At 32.9% G+C, this 17500-nt stretch overlaps 1 long non-coding RNA gene across 3 annotated transcripts in view; it reads left to right on the top strand.

Moving 5' to 3' along the window:
* Positions 1-17500, top strand: part of LOC136830186 (uncharacterized) — a 471722-nt gene that overhangs the window by 105643 nt on the left and 348579 nt on the right. For 2 of the 3 annotated variants that reach the window (XR_010850590.1, XR_010850589.1), the window contains exon 2: positions 13306-13468. This is a non-coding gene — a long non-coding RNA (uncharacterized lncRNA). Of the gene's footprint in view, positions 1-11186; positions 11328-13305; positions 13469-17500 lie in introns of all 3 variants that reach the window. The other variant, XR_010850591.1, reaches the window with a different exon arrangement.

Genomic DNA, 17500 nt, shown 5'->3' with positions numbered 1-17500 from the left:
TTTCTTCATTGAAATTCTCGGCGTATGCTCCCTTGAAATTATGCATTACATTTTTTGCAGCACAAAACATTTATATAATCATCCACATATGACGCCGACATTTTTTTTTTCTTTTTTTGTAATCTTCCACTGGGGAAAAAATATAAACGACGCTATTTCTGAATAATATTGAGAGAATTTCGAAAGAATAACCTACAAAAATCAATTTTACAGAAAAGTGCAAACCACCTGATATGAATGTCATTAGCAATTGACATTCGTGACTCATTCTGGTGCAAAAAATAGGAATAAGAAATACACATTAAAATATTAAGCACACATAAGCATTTGTAAGCTGAAGGAAAAATCATTTTAGATATATGCTTATGGAACGAAGAAAAGTTTATATTGAAACTAATAATCATTCTGCTAATGGAAGCACTGAACACGAAACTTCATCCCGGACACAAACGAACGCACGCAAATAAAATAAACGAAAGCGAAAATACTTGGGGAAGGAACACCCGACAACTATAAAAATGGATGATGAAATATGAATAAGAATGAAAGCAAAACATAAATTAAGAGTAAGAACTCAACCTGTGATACAGGAAGCACTTCTAATACGGACTGAATACCCTGAATATGTGAAAAATAATCAATTTAAGCCTCTGTAGGACGGACCAAGACTCCGTCAAGGGTAGCCGCGTATAATTTTACCCGAGGCGGTACATCACAGGGACTCTGGATTGCGCCTTATCAGGAACAATGTACTCGATGGAAATAGACCTTCAAAGATTCTGTTTTGGGAACCGACCCTATCGTTTTAATTCTCAGCTTCTCGTCTTTTAGCTCTTAATCTGTTGCCTTTCGTCTCTCTCTCTCTCTCTCTCTCTCTCTCTCTCTCTCTCTCTCTCTCTCTCTCTCTCTCTATACCTACTTATCAAATATTTATTTACATTATCTAACTTAATATATATATATATATATATATATATATACACTATATATATATATTATAAATAATTAGTTTATTTATCTAATAATATATACGTACGTACATACCTACATACATACACACTCATATATATATACATATATATACATATTTATATCATACGATGATTTTATTTCATTATTATTATTATTAATTATTATATTATTATTATTATTATTATTATTATTATTATTATTATTATTATTATTATTATGTAGTTCCGTGAAACCACCGAGTCGCATTTACAGACCCTCTGCACACACTTTATATATACTGTGTATATATATATATATATATATATATATATATATATATATATATATATATATATATATATATATATATATGTATATATATATATATATATATATATATATATATATATATATATATATATATATATATATATATATATATTTATATATATACATATATGTGTGTGTGTATGTATGTATGAATGCATGCATAAATATCAAACTGTTCTTTATGTTTTGGAAGCACTGAGCCTACCTAAGATAAGGGATTCTAATTCCAATTCTGATACAGGTCGCGAGAAATGCAGACGTTAGAAAAAAAAAAAACGACCAATTCAAGACAGCGGCGAGTGAAAGACACGGGAAGCGTAGAGGAAAAGAACGAAAGAAGGATAATGTGGGGAGGTGAAAATGAAGAGGATCAACTGTGCAGATTAGGAAAGAGTATAGGAGGATAATGTAATAATAGGAACTCTGATAGAAATCGGAATGTAAATAAATGAGTTGCCATCAGCAAGAACAGGGATAAACTGGTTATATAACAAAGCAAGAAATGAATTACATAGAAGACAAGTAAAATGTGCGCCGAAGTTTCTTCGGCGCAATCGAGTTTTCTGTACAGCTTATGAAACTCTCAGCAACGACCCATGAAACACTCAGCCGCGGCCGATGAAACTTTCAGCCACGGTCCGGTCGTGCGTGGCCCGTGTTGTGGCACCTATAGCGGTCCCAGATGCACGATCATAGCTAACTTTAACCTTAAATAAATTAAAAACTACTACGGCTAGAGGGCTGCAATTTGGTATGTTTGATGATTGGAGGGTGGATGATCAACATCCAATTTACAGCCCTCTAGCCTCAGTAGTTTTTAAGATCTGAGGGCGGACGGACAGACAAAATTCAATCTCAACAGTTTTCTTTTACAGAAAACTAAAAAAGAAGTCACAAGTACGGAATTAGGTGACAGAGCCTTCTGGGAAACTAAGTAGAGTGAATCAGTTTTATCAAGGAAATTAGAAAGTGCTCATCAGAAGTGATAAAATTAAGTTAGCCTGGTCTGACCAATGCTTAGGCACCAGGGTAGTATTTATACCATTATATAAGAATACTCAAGAATGAGAGCGGTCTTCCAAAGAGTGATATGCAAGACAAGAAAAGAATCCATAAATCACAGAATCATCCAAGTAGGATGAGACGTGAAAACAATAAAGGATAAGGAAGGTAATACTTCAGTTCCGAGGGATGCCTCCATAGACAAGGAAGATGTAACCCATCCCCTAGAAATATAATTATTATTTTTATTTTTCAGAAGATGAACCCAATTCATATCAAACAAGCACGCAGGGGCCATTGACTTGAAATTCAAACTTCCAAAGAATATGTTGCAAATAATACACCTGTCAGACAAAATAATCTTACATGAATTTACAGGAAGGGATGATGCCAAGGGCGTGGTTTCATCTGTAAAGACCTCAAGTTTTATCCAGTCAAAGAGTCTGTAAAGTTAAGATCAAGATCAATGACTGCAGAACCATTTAAGATTCCAAGTGTTTCAAATGTTGAATAACAGTACAAAATCTTTATTTACAGCATAACTGAGGCTAAAAGGATGACACCTAGAGAATTCGAAGCAGATGCGCTTCTTCGGAAAGGATTTACATACAAGTGAATGGGTTTCTAAGACACAGGTTAAATCAAAATATCTAAAATGAGGCACAAACTATTCAGAAAATACTTGGGATAGCTCATTCACGTACGCTTTGCTAATCAAGAGATAGGACTTCAAGCCAAGAGCCCTTTCAGATCTTAACGACATTTCTCGACATTATAAACGTAGGGGTCTGAAATATTACTAACCAGACGATAACAGGATGACTTACAGTACTGGGGACCTATGAGTTACGGAAGTAAACCCATAAATATTCAACAGTCACTTCTACAAGGCCTCTCAGACTTACACGAACCCTTTTCATTCTTATTTCTTTCATTTTCTGCTTCTCTTCTATGTTTCACATTCAAGAAATCTTCAGAATTCTTACTGCATCGAACCAGAAATGCGTTTGTTCTCTGCATTGCTTCCCTGCAGAACACCTCACTCCCCTAAACATTCTTGCTCAAGTTCTACCCTTTATCTTTACAACCTGCTTTATTTTTTCACTCCGTCGCTTGCTTCTTGACTACCCTATCCATCTTCATGAATACCAGTGTAACCTCAAAACTTTTATTTTCTTTCATTAACCCACTCATTTCGTCTCCCCATTACTAGGCATTTTATACTTATCTCTCCTTCCCTCTTCCTACCCTTCAGTATCCACAAACCCTCCCCCACTGTCCTGGTGACCACATCATGCAGTATCACCTCAAATAGTATCTTATTTTACTTCACTAATCTCATTTCCAACTACTAAGCATTCTATTTCCTCTTCCTGTGATCACATAATTTTATTTTCAATACTCTTCATCTATTCCTCCCACCTTCATGTCTAGAATTACAGCCCTTATTTCATTTGTTTTCTCCTTATATGTTCTACTCCCTTCCTTCATGTAAAACTCTCTTGTATTAATTGCATTTACAGCAAATCTTTACATTTTTTCTCTTCAATTTATATCTCTCTCAAATTTTGCTGCAACTGAATAATCAAGATATAACCTAGGCACTCATCCTCTCACAATTATACGCTTCAGCATGCTTTCTTATTTAATCATTACTGACAAATAATGCAGCAAATATTTGTCCACCATTTTCTCTTTCCCAAGAATGCTTATAAATCATCTTTGAAGCAGAATATTTCCATCAGTGAAGGCCATTTTCAAACACATTTCCACAAGACTTCATTAGCATTTATTCCATGCATTATACATACTTACCAACAATGCCATTCTTGCAAACAATGTCATTCTTGCAATGACACCTTTACTGCAGTTAAATCACCTAGTACAACCAACCTTCCATACCCTCCTAACCCAGAAATCTCTCGGAATCTCATTCGTTTTCATTCATAGATCATACGTACTCATTATTGCAATCACCTGACACTCTCGGTCTTATTCTCACGTTCCTAGAGCAGGTATATTTTTATACTTTTTCATTTCTTCAGTTTTCCTGACACAACATGCATTATCAGTGCCATAGCTCTTCACCTTTCAACAAAGCCAAACAAAATCATTGTTGTCTTCTTTGTTTTACTAAGTTCCATAAGTAATTTTTTTCTATTTAAGCAATTCAACTATAATAAATTGCTATTCCGCACAGCATTCAAGAACATTCAAAAGCCTTTCACAGTATTTTTATTCTCTCTGGCTTTTAAGCAATAGCAGTCCATGTACAGGTCTACAAACAGCATGACACTAGTCATTTGATGACGTCAGATGCCATGGGTCTCAAAAGGATAGCCGTATCTGCTACTTGGGGGCAACTCTACCCATGATGTGTACATGTACAGGGGCGTGAAAATATTGTTCTTTATACCATTCCACAGATGTGAGAGTGGCTGCCATTCGTCTTAAGAGATCAGGTCACACAGGAGCATTTACCACTGCTATGGGAGCAAAGCCCTTTACCAGGAGGCAAAGGAGGTTAAATCACATCTGTATCAAAACCATTTGCCCTTCCCAGGCCACAAGGTTGTGTCACCTGCTACCAAAGCAGAGTGACCTGGTGTGTGGTCACAGAGTGACCTGGTGTATGGTTGCCACTGGCCTCAAGTCAGAGATCTTCATCTGCAACTTGAAGTTATTTCCTCTCCCAAGGGGGTCACAGCCATTCATTAAGTGCTCTTCTGCCTTGGGATACAATGCATTGGAATCCCAAGCCACTGGTACATTTTACGACAATAATGTCTAGGTAGTACCGCTTATATCCTTTGCTTTATCAATCAACTTTAATTTACTGACCTTATAAAACACACACATATATATATGCATATCTATCCCAATCAGTCACCCAGTTAAATGTATACAGAAGTTTGTTGGGGTCAAGAAAAATGGGCGTTGGGCAAGCAACCTTGTCGACAAAGACCTGTTGAGAATACCGAAGGTTGTTAACTTCTGGGTCCATCTTTTATACAAGGGAAGTAGGGAATCGTGAAATTATATATATGCACAGGTATTCTGTAAGTGATAAAAGTTAATATATATGTGTATTAGTTATATATGTGTGTATATATATATATATATACATATATATATACATACATACATATATATATATATACATACATACATACATACATACATACATACATACATACATACATATATATTAATTAAGCCCTTGTAATTCAGATCTTAACAGTGAGAGGCCACGCTTTCAATTCCCCGGTCAAGTTTACACAGCTTTTGGCACATTCAGTTGAAATCCCACTGCGCTTGTTTGTCTGAAGCATTAAATTATGTGCCTCGTAACTACGTAGGTGCAGGAGATGAAGCAAGGATGGAGGATGGAATGGTTGTGGTAACATATCCCAGTGTTATTCCTAAGAATGAAAATGAAGAAAATGAGCTTCCTCTAAAGAAAAAAGGTGTAAAAGTTTCATGATATATTCCTTTAAGATATAAAAAGGTGTAAACATTATATGTGTGTGTGTGTGTGTGTGTGTGTGTGTGTGTATAATATATATATATATATATATATATATATATATATATATATATATATATATATATATATATATATATATATATATATATACACACACACACACACACACACACAACCTACCCAGCATAGCCTGTCACCTTCTTAGAATATTTTTTGGATGTGATCATATAACAGTGAAGAAAATAATTCTTGTACCCAAAATCTTTTTAGTGTTAATTGCTGGTTTTACAGGTGATAGGTTTTACCAAGTGGCAATAATGCTTCCATCACTGAACGCTCAACCAATTGTTAGCATGCCTCTTTTCTGTCCTATATGGAAATATCTTCAAGTAGAACTTGACCTTTACTATGTCATTCAATAACCCACTGACTTTTGACATCCAAGTTTCAAGTGTTACTCTCTCGCTGGTTTACAAGTTAGAAAAAGTCGTTTTAAATGAACGCCAGAACGGATTTATTGACTAAACCATGTGACTCATGGCTCCAAGGAGAAATGGCAGTCCAAACTGCTAACGTCTCATCCTGAGAAATGTGTTACTAAATTGCATTCTTGCAGTGATTGATGCACAACCACTTTACCGATGCTAAACTCAGTTACAAAACACTAACAATACTTGTTTCAGAAAAAAAATGTTCCTCTGACTTCCAATATAATAATTCTTTTATCAAACTAATAATTCTTTTTTGCTTTCTGCTTGAGAGTTTGACTCCTATTTCTTCTACTAAATTCTTATCAACATCCCCAAATTCGCCTTATTTTCGACTGCAGCATTAAGACAGTGTGTGAGGGCTTCATTCGTTTGTGTGGTAGGTAAAATTTCAATCACATCTTATTTTGCTGATATACAACTGATTACACATGCATCATGGCATAAAAACTTTTCATAACTAAAAAGTCAGGTACCTGTCTTGAAGCGATATCCTCTATCCAGTACCAGTCGTATTAAGTTTAGCAACCTGACGTTTCCTTTACTCTTCTCAGAGATGATCGTTCATCCTGGGACTAGCCCTAGAACTGGCAGCATCCCATGGTGCAAGATCAAACCTTCAGATCGTTTCTCACGAAAATTTATTTATGAGACTTTGCTCCTTTGCTACTTAACTCTAAGAAAAAACTGTCACTCGTTCTAAAACTCTTCTGTTGCTATTCAAATCTATTTCTAAGTTAAGAATCAAGAGTTCTTTAAACTCTGAAGTAAATTTTGTTTTTCTACAAGAAGGGAATCTGTATCCTGATCTCCTGTTATAGAAGAAATCCGTTTTATAAACAATAAAAACTAACATAAATTTGATTATCCTAAATTTCATTTTACATTTTAGTCCTGACGCACCTGTTGTGCAGCCAGTTGCTGAAATTGTCATCCATTCCACATGTTCTTCTCAGTGATAAGAATGATAATTAATCATCAGCCTTGCTAATATCTAACTACCAGTTCTCCAAAACATTTTATATTCCAAAATTCTGTGGTGCTATCCAGCAGGAGAAAACAGAGAAGAAAGAAAAAAATGGGAAGAGACCTGAGCGCATTCCTCCTTGAATCGTTAAGGAATCTGTTGTGAAACTGGCATCACTGTCTGCTGATCTCCTTCCAAAGCCCTTAATCCACAGGGTTTTACCCCTCCTTTTCAGGATATTAAGTCCACTGTTAAGAAAAATAACTGCTTCGCTTCTAGAACATCCTATTGCTTCAACCTCTATTATTATTATTATTATTATTATTATTATTATTATTATTATTATTATTATTATTATTATTATTATTATTATTATTATTATTATTATTCAGAAGATGAACCCTATTCATATGGAACAAGCCAATAGGGGGCCACTGACTTGGAATTCAAGCTTCCAAAGAATATGGTGCTCATCAGGAAGAAGTAAGAGGAGGTAAAGGGAAATATAGCAGGAAGAGATCTCAATTATTAAAAAAACATAAATAATTAATAAATGAATAAATACTACTGCACAAATACTGACTATTTTATATTCCTGACAAACTTGATATCAGCTGGTATTTCCTCTCTTTCAGATATTTTGTGGTCTTCTCGATTGTACTTCATATTTTTTTTAAGGAAATATTTTTAGGTATAAAGCAGTAGGTTTTGAAAGTTTGAGAAAGAGCTTTTGACTTTATTTTTTACATATATTGCTGAATGCAAGCTATTTTGTCAAGAAGCTTTTCTTATCTTATTTAGATCAAAAGTTTTACTGTTCTCAGATTACTACACTACTTCATAAAATGTTTCATTCGTAACCTGTCGCCATGCCACTAATTCTCAGAATTACAGTATCAAAATCAGCAATATCCAAGTTAGGTAATTTGATTTTTTCTGCACTTACAAACCTTTACAAAACGTCTGTACAAAAATGATAGACCAGTGCTTTGCTCTGATTATGTCCAACCAATTTTTCTTACTATAATTTCTGTGCTCCTCTAATCTGACGAAATCTTTCGAATCAGCTCAATTTTTTTTATAAACGTTAGTCAGCTGATCAAGCTTTCACTCGTCCCATAACTACATACATTGTACAAGTACACAAACACACACACACATATTTATATGTATTATAATATATATATATATATATATATATATATATATATATATATATATATATATATATATATATATATATATATATATATATATATATATATATATATATATATATATAATACGAATGTGTATATTTATATATACATACATAAATTATAAATAAATTAAAAATAGATGAATAATATATATGCGTATCCGGAAATGTGTATAGCCATATATTATAATATATGTGTGTGAGCATACATGTGTAATATTTATTACATATATATAATAATATTAAGCATTTTCCCCCTTTAGAAAGGATCGCGCCAGTAGTCCCCCGATCTCACTGTAAGGCGTTGGGGACGTGAGCTTAGCCCCACGCCATTTTCTTGTCCTGACAGACCACTGATACCCACTCACAGTTCGGGGGACTAGTGTTGGTAGGCCAGGAAGAAGGGGCAGTTCCACAGCGCTAGCCACCTTATATATATAGCCATATATTATATATATATATATATATATGTATATATATATATATATATATATATATATATATATATATATATATATATACAAATATATATACTGTATATATATATATAAATATATATATATATATATATATATATATATATATATATATATATATATATATATATATATATATATATATATATATATATATAAATATATATATATATATATAATATACATATATATATATATATATATATATATTTATATATATATATATTTATGTATATATATAATATATATATATATATATATATACAGGAGTGTTGGTGACATTCAGTTTTCTTAACTTGTACAATTAATAGACTCCCACAGGTTAAAATTTCAATGTTTGTTGTATATCAGGCATGAAGAATAAACAACCACAAGCTTAATTTAAACTTTATCAGAATAGCATTGGATAAATAAAAGCTTTTATAAACAAAGTAAAAAAAAATTCTACATTTTTAAAATGCAATCAGTTTGATTGAAATTTCTAGGTTGACGAATTGAAGATTCGCTGTATAGAAATACGGCCATATAACTGAATGTTCTTTCAAATACGTCAGGACACGTATAGCAATGTTAGCGTATTATCTATGCAAATACAGGCACACAGAAACATGTTTTTTTTTTTTTGTGGGGGGGGTGGCCAACTTCCATCAAGGAATTTATTCTTAAAATGGATCTTGACTATTACGGTATTCGGTATGCTAGCGCCAAGATGCTGGCACCTCTCAGCGTCGCACAGCAGCGCTGTCGTTACTCTGTTGTGGAATCACGACGCGATAGAGCCCAATCTCTCGTCCACTTTGCTACCAAAGTAGTTCTCTAGATATTATTCACAAGAATGATGCTCGTGAGCTGACGCTATGCTGCTGTGGTTTATAGTCTCATGAACTCGCTTATACTTTGACTCAAGCGCGCACAGACACACAACCACATATTTTCAACGTGCCAAATGTCAGAGATACAATATTTAATTCAATACTTAGAAATCTTAATTATATATATATATATATATATATATATATATATATATATATATATATATATATATATATATATATATATATATATATATATTTTATATTTATTTATTTATAATATACATAACATGTATATATGTATATATATATATATATATATATATTTATTTTATTTATATATAATATATATTTTATACATTTATTTATAATATACATGTACATGTATATATATATATATATATATATTATATATATATATATACATGTATATATATATATATATATATATTAACTTTATCACATACACAATTGTTCTGTGCATTAGTAGAATTACTAAAAGAACCTCATTCAAACTGGATGGTGTCTAACGGGTTTTTATTCAGAAAAGTTACAAGCTTTCTTGGACAAACAGTCCACATTATCAAGAATCCGTACTTGATAATGTGGACTGTTTAGTCCAAGAAAGCTTGTAACTTTTTTCTGAATAAAAACTCCGTTAGACACCATCCAGTTTGAATGAGGTCCTTTTAGTAAATATATGTATATATATATATATATATATATATATATATATATATATATATATATATATATATATATATATATATATATATATATTAGGTCACGTTGTGTAAACCCTTGTATTTCGTAATATTGTTCACTGATTATAAATTCTCAAGTTGTAAACACTTTGCCTCTAAAACATGGAACTCTTCCTGAAGTTTTTAAGACTAAAGCAGTTCTACAATGCGATGCACATATTATTGGTTGACACAAGAAGTACAATATAACTTTTTGCCAATATATGAACTAACTGCAGACAAAAAAAACACTGTTGCTCTATTTACAATTAACCGCAAGCTAATATTTACAACAAACCATGCAGTTAGATGGGGGTCACAAACTAACACTTACTCATGAGTAGATAATAATTATAAAATCACTCTTCATGTCGATATTGCTGACAATTATATGTTATCTATCAACAATACAACTGGAAACACCCAGACAGACTCTTGACACATTCAAGATCATCTCGATACGCAGAGAATTGCTATGTTGAGAGTAATAACCCAATTATCTTGTACTCATAATACACAACAGGTTCACAACCAGTACATTTGTTTTATAAAAAAAACTCTCTTGTCAATAAGAATAAAAAGTTATTTCTTTATGTTTAAAAACTTTCATGGGGATAAATATATGATACAGTTTTTTAATGAATGACAACGACCTTGGAAGGCAGTTACGTAGAGTCATGAAGCTAGATTTTTTAATGCGTGTATCCATAATTATATTGATATTTCTTTCAGGCCGGTTAGCAAGCTGCTTTCCTCCTATATTATCTGAGTTCATCTACTCTTCATCGCCAAGGAACTTGAGAAATAAGCTGCAATATTTCAAAAAGGGGAAATTCTTAAATGAATTCAATAGACTGCAAGACCTCTTCCAGGGTAAGGAATTAAGTCTGTGAAACTCTGTCCAATACCGAATTTGTCTTTAGTTTACAAGCATCTTGACATTCAGTACTGAATATTTTATGCAGGCTTAATCACTGGGGGTACCATACTAACATGACCCTCAGAAAAAAATCTGAAATCTCGGTGATATCATTGTTTGTTGTTGAAATATTCCTGCAAGAATTCCATTCTTGCCAATATTCGAACATTAGAGAATCATCAAACAAAACCTGTCTTTAAGGCTTGTTTTTTATAGTTAAGGTATCCGGTAGATAACCTTAGTTCTAAATTTGAAATAATTTGCGCTCACACTCCTAATTAAAAAAAAAAAAAAAACTACTAATAAAGAAAACCTGAATGGTGGCTCGTATGTCCTACTTAAAGGTAACCACACGAGCTGAAATGTTACAGCAAACAGTGAATAATGATTCATGAGTCGACACACATGTTAGGTCCATTTTCCGGGATTAAATGACGATCTCATGAAAATCGAGAATAAAACGGGATTTTAATTAATTAGTTGTTTATGATGATTATGAAATTTGCTCATAATGTGATGAAGCAACGTATCATAAATAAAGCAAAGTCAAGCCTTTAGGATACAACTACTGCTGTTTTCCTAAATTACATGGCATCTTAGAAGCTGAAATGTACTTTGTCAGATACGACGAATTGACAATCACAATTATATAACTAACTTTTCACTATAGAATAAATTCACTCTAAGTTATACAGCATCTGTTTTCGTACGTTTACAAATAAGGGATTGTTTGCCCGTCATATTTTAATTAATCTATTTACATCACACAAGTGTTTTTATCAATTATTTCGGGCAAATTTTCCTTGGCTATCAGGACCGAATAAATTCCCCCTACCAGCACACAATCCGAGAAACAGCAAATCCCAAGTAAGCATGACAAGGCGACCCCTTTTAAATTCAAGAGAGTTCAGATGAACTCCGTACTGATTTACGAAGAGAAGGAACAAGAAAATAGGATTTGCTGCGCCGTATATCACGAGGCAAAAGAAAAGCTATACCTACACGGAATAATATATCTCTATCAGACCTCTAGACCAAAATATAATTCACAAAATTAAATTTCAGAGATCCAGCAAGAGCTTATTCACTCTGTACAAATAAAATGTGCAAAAAATAGCTACACGGATCATTGGCATAAAAATAGATTTATATACTCAACATAGCACGTTCACAGGTATATATGTTGATATGTTTTAGAGAACTATTAATTTTCAGTCAGTTACTTTCGTCTAAATAGACATAAGACAAATATATTCTCTTTTTCAGCTATATGACACAAATAAATGATGAAACTTGCAAAAATATCTTGGATGTTTCTCAGTTAATTTCCATTTATTAAGAAAGCTTAAGTCATCCGGTTCTTTCAGTACCATGCCAAAGATTCCTCAGATACTTAGTTGTTGTTTCACCTCCTTTCCATTTGCCCTTCGTAAGTTGAGGAAATTCAAAGCTTCCTTTTTGCATTGGTATCATATCTTCACTTAGCGTCAAGTTTTCGAATCTAATGAAAACAACTAAGACTAAGTATCTCCGTCTATTATTCTGAAATTTCAGTGATACTAACGAAAACTCTTTCTGAAAGGTTGCAAATTATATATACAAACACACATCAGCAGAGGGTCCATAGTTCGGTTTCCGACGAAGCCGGAATTCTTAAGGTATATTGATTAGAGGGCTATCACCTCTGAAGCTACCTCCACTGAGGTTAAAAGGTGCATGGTGAAATTTAAATATCTAAATATCTATCTATCTATCTATCTATCTATCTATCTATCTATATATATATATATATATATATATATATATATATATATAAATATATACACATATATATATATATATATATATATATATATATATATATATATATATATATATATATATATATATTACACGTGCATCGTAGAGTCAAATATTAACAGTCTTTGTTAGTTTCAGGAATAACGGATATTTTCGCGGTGAATGGATAACTATACTACCAGTCGACAACTAGGACAAATTCTGTAGGCGCAGGGACCTAACTGCATCTTAAAGGTTTTCCTACCTTAATCTGAACAGCTGCACCATTCACATTCCAAAACCTTACCAAAGCAAGGTATGGCCTTTATTCGTATTAAGTTCTACTATAAAAGAAAATATCATAAGATTGCATGACGCTAAGGTCAGATGCTTTTTAAATGGAAATCAATTTGAGTATTAATCAGAAGAAAAATAAATCTTATATCTTTTGATCTTTAGTGGTAAAAAAAATTATAGCTTGATATTTTGAGCTTTATGAAGGTTTCACGGAAAAGAATAAACAACTAATTTTACTAACGCAATCACCAGAAATGGTGATATCTCGAATACATGTTAACTGAATCCTGAAAGAACTGAAGCTTTTTGTTATCCAAATACTATTCTCCCGTGATCTTCATTAAGAAATAAATGATCAAGCTGAGAAAACACAGAATTAACTTACACCCAGCGTATGAAATTGCCATATTTTTCTGATGAATTACCACAGGTAAGTAATAGTAAGTGTGAGTAGGCTGTAACAGGTTGCCTCTTCATCACCATATACATTGGCTTCATTGAAGAAAAGGTCTTTAGAAAAATTCCAATCATACCCCAGCCACCTGCCACAGAAACAGTGACGGTACCTTTGCCTCTGTGGAAACTGAGTAGGACTTTGGAGACATCCTTCCAAGTTTAGAAGTTAACTCAGTCCTTCGATATACTTGTACAAGAAACACACAAAGGGCCCTCCCTTTCCTTGAAGTAAAAGTTACCCTGATCTCAAGGGAACACACCACAAATGTCTATAGCAAGTCGACAAACCCAGACTCTTCATGAACTGGCAGAATGTGTGCCCATAAATTTACGAGAAGACGACAATTGTGGATAGGTCTGTCTGGAGATCCTTTCGCTTACCTCTTCTTAGAAGGATAATACAGCAGAAAGTGACAGGGTCACCCAGGTGTTTTAAGTTGTTTTGCAAGACCACGATGCACCCGAACTATCAGCAGGACACAAAATATCTTACAGAATTCATCAATGAAGGGTCTCTCTTCCAAAGAAACTGTTGAAAAATTTTCCCGAGATATGCTGTATAAGAAATACCGAACAGCTGAGATTTGCTGCCCTCGAATGACACAGTATACCTCTCCCAGATACTATTATTATCATAATTATTATTCAGATGATCCCAATTCATATGGAACAACCCCACAGGGGCAACTGACTTGAAATTCAAGCTTCCAAAGAATATGGTGTTCATTTGGAAGTTAGAGAAGGTATAGGGAAATGCAGAAAGAAGAGATCCCGCTTATTGAAAAGAAAAATTAATTAATAGATAAAAATGCATTGCATCTTAGTAATGCATTGAACTTTTGAAGTTCCAATTAAACTTGCAGAATGTTGTGTACCAGTTTAGATGCCAGGAGTATAGATGACTTCACCCTTATGTTGGTATGAGGAAGTCACACCTCTTCAAAAGTTTATTCTACGCCACTGAATTTAACTTCAAAGATACTTAATCTGCCTAAACTGCTGTAGCGATACTACATACTCCACCTGACTACACCTGATTACATATGATGGAGGACCTATACAGTAGGTATCTTTGGCCACCAATGGATACAAAAGAAGAAAATTTTATTCTCCCCTCCAGACATTAACAAACTCTTTCTTCGTCACCTGTGGTTGGTTCTTAGTCAGTACAGAATTATGGCATTAACAAACATCCAACAGTTTGCTTTACCTTAGCATACCTTTTTACTTTTCTCAAAATTATATAAATGCTCTTTATAATTTTTCCAAAACCTTCCCCCATAAGAACTAAAAAGTAATTTATATGTTTCTTAAACACGGCTTGTTTTAGTAAGCGCTTGTTGTATTGCAAAACTGAAATATATCAGAAAAAAAGTTTTGTATCATTCGAAACTTACTGCCACTTAAAACACCACAGTCATCTATTGCACCATCTCACTAACGACTGTCATCTTCAGCTATTTCAAAATCCTTGCTTAAGGCGTTCTCAAAATACTTGCAAAACAGATTTCCCAACAAACACAAAATGGTCACCCACCTCATACTTTCAATTAGTAATTCCCTGTGAATGACATCTCCCTCTACCTTAAGTGATCCTAGCCTCTTAAAACGCTCTTCTTCACGACCTTTACCTCGAACTCTTTGCACAAAATTACGCATGCAAGTGCATACATGTGCGTAGTCTGAATATATAAGGCGCTCGTATGCAAGTCTGGAAGAGTGCTGGCATATGCTAGTTAAGGAAAAGACGCATTGTTCTGATTTCTGGTCCGAGTGAATTATTGCATCATCGGCTGATATGTGGATAGTTATCACATTGACTGCATGCAGAATAGATGTTCAATTAGGTCTAGTGGTCGGATTTCTTGTTAAAAATATATATATAAATTTTACACGAGTGTTTCAACTGCACAGCATATGCATATAAACATACATATAAGCATTTATATATATATATATAAACATATATAGCATATATATATATATATATATATATATATATATATATATATATATATATATATATATATATATATATATGTATGTATTTTATATATGTACATGATCGCGATTTGTCGTCAACCATTCACAAGTAAGTAAAGCTATCCATTATTCACAGAAAAACGTCAATATATTATCACTCCACAATTATGGATTCAAAAATTTATATCCAACACAGATTTTTTAAAGAATGGCGTAATCTACCAAAACGGTTGTACAAAATCATCCCTAGCTGTTAAGACGATCGAAGGGAATTATACTGAAGTTTTAATTGCTTTTAGCGTCGAAAATCTTATTGCAGGTATTCGTACGTTAAAAAAAAAGTTATATAAAATTTATCTGATTTCGAGATAAAAAAAAAAATACTTTACCTGATTCTTATGTGATCTACTTTAATAAAATTATTAATAATCTCAGCACCGCAGAATAATTTTCAAAGTTGGTAGTATAATCCCGTAGAGTTTATTCCTCCCTACCTCCCCTCTTCACCACCCCCTCCTCTCTCTCTCTCTCTCTCTCTCTCTCTCTCTCTCTCTCTCTCTCTCTCTCTCTCTCTCTCAAACCGCTTAGTTTTTCATTAGCTTAATCCTTGTTATATGAAATAATGCTTAGTACTTACAATATGAAAATCTCAACAAATACACGAATATTGTTATAAATTACACAAAATCTCTTTGAGTTGGCGTTATTCCATGAATTTTCAAATGTATATATTCTAAATAGAAGGAGATAAATACGTAAAATAACAAATTTTAATCATAATACTTTAAGAGTCTCTGTTGCATTCAAAAATCCATTTTTCATGTGATAACTGAACATCGGAGAAAATTAAGTCTAACAGTAATGTAAAGTTTCAGCTTAATCATTAATTTAATGAGCAGGAAAATGAACCAATAGTTGAAAACAAGAATTTCCAATGGCTATCCGTTTTAAAATTCTACATGCACAAAACAATTCTCAGCAGTGCGAATTATAAGGTTAACTGGAAAAAAAATATATGCAACAGACAACGAAAGTTTAAGCGAGAGACTTCATTTGAAAACTCTGAACTCAAGATTTATATTTTGTAAATATTTGTCACGTAACATATGACAGTCCGGGATTACCTTTTTCGTTTAAACTTCAAGACATAAAAGACAATGTGTGAGTGAGGGATTTTACCTATCCATCCACTTAAACTGACCATGCAGATAATTAAACAAGTTTTTAGATATACATAAATAAGGATCAGATCTAGTCGATATGCAAATAAATTGTGTGAAATAAATACACAAAAAATAGACCACACCGACAGATAACGTATTTAGTATAAGAACTTATTTTTCTCTATGAACAAAAAGATTAAATTGGGAGGCTACTCATGATATTAGGCTTTTTAATCTATCCAAAAATTTCTAAACAAAATAAATTATGTAAGTAAAAGAAAATGCTTTAAACCGTGATGCGAGAAGACCATAGTTATTCTGTAATCTAAATTATATGGTGCACACATTAAATGACACCCATCACTTTACTTTCGATATGGGGACAGATACTACCTTACATGTACAAAACAAAATAACCATCTAAACAATGAATTTCTCTCTTAAGAAAC

The sequence above is a fragment of the Macrobrachium rosenbergii genome, chromosome 46 (genome assembly GCF_040412425.1).
Source record: "Macrobrachium rosenbergii isolate ZJJX-2024 chromosome 46, ASM4041242v1, whole genome shotgun sequence".
NCBI lineage: Eukaryota > Metazoa > Arthropoda > Malacostraca > Decapoda > Palaemonidae > Macrobrachium > Macrobrachium rosenbergii.
Note: the sequence above shows the minus strand (reverse complement) of the source record. Positions and strands in the feature narration are given on the sequence as shown.